General features: G+C 39.8%; 1 long non-coding RNA gene across 1 annotated transcript; it reads left to right on the forward strand.

Annotated features, from left to right (window-relative positions):
• The first annotated feature begins 299 nt into the window (after window positions 1–299).
• LOC130102059 (uncharacterized) lies at window positions 300–2,765 on the forward strand. The gene is made up of 3 exons (XR_008809119.1): window positions 300–895; window positions 1,114–1,278; window positions 2,721–2,765. It is a non-coding gene; the product is annotated as an uncharacterized LOC130102059 (long non-coding RNA).
• Window positions 2,766–5,000: the final 2,235 nt, after the last annotated feature.

Genomic DNA, 5,000 nt, shown 5'->3' on the forward strand with positions numbered 1-5,000 from the left:
TTTGTTTTGTGTACTTATTTTTTTATTGAAAAATATAATTTTGTTAGAAAACGTCGAGTTTTCTGAGAAATGTTTTCGATACGGATGACAGAAATTGGCGGCGGAGGATTATTAACTTTAACTTACGTGTTTCTGGTTAGTTATTAATTAACTGTTGACTTTAGTTATTATTAACTGACTGTTATATGTTCTCGTATTAAATATTTTCAATGAGTTATTTTTGACAGTATGTATTTTTAGACATGAGGGGAACTCGTTTTTCATCAGTCTGAGGAGAGGTAACTTAACGTTAACAAAACAACCAGGCTAAACTAATAAACGGTCATAAAATTAATGGACTGACTTTTTTCCAAACAAAAATGACATCTGTCCCTTTATAATATTAACCCCTTACACTTAAGGGATTTTTAATGATTTTGTTTAAGTGACATATGCTTAAAATTAAAGCAGCTCTTTTGTTGTGCGTTTCTATTACCGTTAAAAGTAGACCTGTCAATCAAAGACCCAGTTTAGCACAAGCGCGCAACCACTAGACAGTCAGACAAAGAAGTGGTTATGTAGTGTAAAGTGATAGTAAGTGAAGACACACAGCTATTCATAAAATAGAGCCTTAACCTTTGTTAGTTAAACAACATAGAATGGTCTTTTCTGTTTTTTCAGTGAATTTTTGTAAGTGATCGATCTAGAAGTCATCATACAGTTCTGATTTGCCATGTTCTTAACATACTGTTTTAGTCAATAAAGATAAATTGAGTGCACATTAATTCACAAAGGCATTTGCAATATATTTGACTCCTTTTCATGTTTCTTCTTTTTCTCAACAGGAGCTACATACACCCCAAAGGCTCTTTTCAGAGCCCAGGCCCATTTTACACAGCGTCTTTGCCTTTGTACAGTAAGTATGTGTTTTAATTAACCTCAAAGACAACTGAAACACTATCTTTAATTAATCTAGTTAAAAGTTATTTTGCACATGATTTCCATTACACGAGAGTAGATGTTAAAACTTCATGCAGATTTGTACTCGGCTTTCGCCAAGATTAGCACAAACTAAGACGTAGCTTTACAGTAAACTATGCTTCTCCATCCATTTACACTTCTTTCCATATGTAGGTGTGACTCCCCTTCTGTCCGGCATTACGGCTGCAGTGTACTTGGCGCGTCAGCACACACGACGGCTGGAACTACAGCATGGTCTCCCCAGTGGACCAGCACGACAACCGTCTGGATTGAGCCGAGTAGGGGACATCTCTAGGGTCTTCACATATTGATACACACGTATGTAATAACTTTCCCCTGTTTGCTTGTCTTGATTATTGGCATCCTAAGATCCTAAAAAAATGTGACCTTTACCTGTCTCTGCCTTTACTGTACTATTAATTTAGCATCAGGAAAGCCTATACCTTATAGTGGAGCGAGAGGACCGGTTGCAAGGGAATGGTTTACAGGTAGGCCAGGGCAGTAATGTAGTGGAAATATTTATCTTTGACCTAGATAAGGCTACAGGAGAACTCCATTGTCAACATCAGGTTAATGCTGAGTGCTGTAACGTTGCAAATTTTATGTTTATGTTGGTATAGATATTTGTCAACTGTCTATCACTGTCAATAAAAGGTATTTTTTTGTCACTCAGCAAATATGATAGAGGCATGGCAAACTCACATTTTTCCGGACGCGATAATTTACATTTGCATGCTTTTTTGTTTTCCTCATCTCTCTCTGTCTCTCTATACCAAAGAGACTGGATGACAAACTCTCGGTTCCTTAGCGTGAACTAGAGCTTAGATTCTCTGCCCGAGCAAGGACTTGACCCGACCTGGGCCGACACTATCCTCGGGCCGGGCCTTTGATCTAGAGACGTGCACTCCCAACGCAATAGAGTGCGGCTCTGCACTAGATTCGGTAACCCTGTGTGTGCGGGTTGCGGGAGAATAAAACGATTTGCGGGACTCCCGCAAACTAGAAATATCTATTTATAAAACATATAAAAACTATTAGATTTTTAGTCATCTGCAAGAACAACTAAAACAAAATAGTAACGATTTACAGGCCAGAGTTTCTATTTATAACATGTTTGCATTATTGAGCGATGTAGCCAATCACAGACATGTTGATTTCTTGAACGCAATGGCCAATCAGAAGCATTTAAGATATACTTCCCTCACTGCTCAAAACAGACTTTTTTTATTCAGTGCTGAATTCTGTATGCTGGCAAATCCTCTAATTATAACAAACAAAGTGTAGATATTATGAAAGATTCATTGTGCAGTCAGCTTCATTGATAATAACAGACGCGTGAGATCGCGATGAACTGTCTGCTTTTTTGGAATTATTAATGGAGTGCATTCAGTCATGCCAGACCATGCACGCAGTAGCTGCTTGCTTTATGTTAAATTAACAGTGGTTTGTGTGTTAATGTTTTAATAACAAATAATTTAGGGTATGGTCAGGTTTTGTTTACAACCATTTTATTTATTGTTTTTGGTATTTATTCAAGTGCATTTTCTGTTAACCGGGACATTGCTTTTATTGTTTTTGGTTGTTTTGTTCATTTATTGTGTATATTTAAAATGTTTTCCAATTTCAGTGAGCATCATATGTTGTTTGACTTTTTGACCATCCTCTTTGTATCACACAGAGTATGTCACCCATGTCATATTTCTCTATGTTCGATGTGATCAATATGAAAACTAATCTTTGTAAAAACGTTTCATTTACAGACCATTGCGACTTAGATCACCATCACCACCATCATCCCCTGCATCGTGCCCTTCATCAGACACCCAAATTGCACTACAAACAACACAGGCAAAGAAGAAGAAAACACACAACAAATCTCCTGTGACAAAATAAGACATAACGGCGGGATCCTACTAGAGCGGCGAAAAACATTCAGACGCCTCGCTCCCTTTGACTTAACACCGGAACAGCTGATTTTCAAGCATGCTGTGTCGTTTCCAGCGATGCAACCGAAAATCAGCTGTTCCGGTGTTAAGTCAAAGGGAGCGAGGCAGGCGTCTGAATGTTTTCCTTGCTCTAGTGAGATCGCGCTGAATAGGTCATAATAATTATTTCGGGTTTACGTTGGCTCACGGTCGGCGATCATGTCGGGTTTACGTTGGCTCACGATCGGCGATCATTCTAATGCCACCGTCTTCCCAATGTCTTGCCGATTAGCTACCGATCTCCATAAGACATCTCACCGAGGCACTTTATGTCGGGCAGGCACACGCGCCCCAACGTCGGCACAATCTAATTTGTTGTCTGGGGTGTATACTGTACATATATATTCTGTGTGAATTGTAGTTCGATGTATTATTAGTCCAATTATTAAAGCCATTATATTCTTGATTGCTTTCAGTCTAAAAGGCTCATACTTACAAGTCAATGAAATGATTGGTCTATAGCTACAAAGCTTTACAATTTGTTACTCTTTCAGTAACCTAAATTTTTTAAACACAGGAAAATTAATGTTCACGGCCAGAAAATTGATATTTCTTGGAGTTTATAAAAAGGGATAACTTTGTTGAGAAGTTGATAAGTTAATCTTACCGCCGTTTGCTGGACAAACCGATTGTTTGATAACTGAATTAATTCCCTTAAAGGTATCTCATATAATCGATATGTGATGAGACCATTGATATATGAATGAGGAATTATAATTCGTTGTGATTAATCATTCATATATATCAATCGATCTATTTTCAATTTCGATAAGTTAACTGTAATGTGCAGTATATTAATCATATTCATGATTAATTATTAAAATTCCCTATATATAATTTGAGCTAATTAATGCAAAACTCAATGTTGCTACAGTACTCCTGGTTGCATTGGCCTCCATCAAGGGAGTAGGGGACCTGCATGCATTTTCGGTCGGCGAATCGTGCCTGGAATTCGGCCCGGCTAACTCTCACGTGATCCTGAGACCTGAGCATAGATACGTTCCCAATGTTTCTACCACTCCCTTCCAGGACCAGGTGGCGAACCTGCAAGCTCTGCCTTCGGAGTAGGCAGACCCAGCCCTGGCTTTTCTCTGTCCCGTTCGCGCTCTGTGCCTATAAGTGGACAGAACGCAAAGCCTCAAGATCTCAGATCAGCTCTTCGTCTGTTACGGAGGCCAGCAGAAGGGAAAGGCTGTCTCCAAGCAGAGGATGGCCCACTGGATAGTGGATGTCATCGCCTTGGCTTACGAAGCCCAAGGCATGCCCTGCCCGCCCAGGTTGAGAGCCCACTCCACTAGGAGTGTCGCTTCTTCCTGGGCGCTGGCACACGGCACCTCGCTGACAGATATCTGTAGAGCTGCGGGCTGGGTGACACCTAACACGTTCGCTAGGTTTTATAGTATACATGTTGAGCCGGTTTCTTCCTGTGTGTTCGCTTCAACCAGCCGGTAACACCGAAGTTCCCGCTCTAGTGTCGGCATGCTGCGCCACTCCCCTCCACATGGAGCGAATACATGCGCTTTTTGCTCCAGTCCAGTTCCCCACTTAGGTGAACCCTGTAGAGTGTGACTTTGTGCCATTTTGTACAAAATAAAAGCATTTCAAAACAATCTTCCTGATTTAACATTAAAGCATACTAGTGTGATAAACAGCTTAAATTATTCCATATTTTGTTGAATATTGACAAATTTATTCACAAAAAATGCTTTTTTCACTCCAATAATGAATCCAATATATGGTGTTAATATAGCATATGGTGTAACGAGAGATTTACAAGCAATTTTTAAAAGGCCGGTCATTTTTAAATGGGAAAAATGCTCTCTTCCCCGTGGAAGATTTTGGAAGCTGTCCTCAGCAGACTTTGGGAACTGTTTGCTTAACAGTTTTCAGACGGAGCCGAGAGGTAACGTCCCAAAAGCAATATTTTCCTCAGGTCGTTGAGTGACTTCGTCACTTAAGAGTACGATAACTAACGTGTCAAGACGAGTTTTCTCTTAAGTTTCTCTAATCATTTTCCAAGTTTTTCTGGGCGGTTACCACGCACCAAAAGGATAA

The sequence above is a fragment of the Rhinichthys klamathensis genome, unplaced genomic scaffold (genome assembly GCF_029890125.1).
Source record: "Rhinichthys klamathensis goyatoka isolate OS25496 unplaced genomic scaffold, OSU_Roscu_1.1 h1tg000266l_1, whole genome shotgun sequence".
Taxonomy (NCBI): Eukaryota; Metazoa; Chordata; class Actinopteri; order Cypriniformes; family Leuciscidae; genus Rhinichthys; species Rhinichthys klamathensis.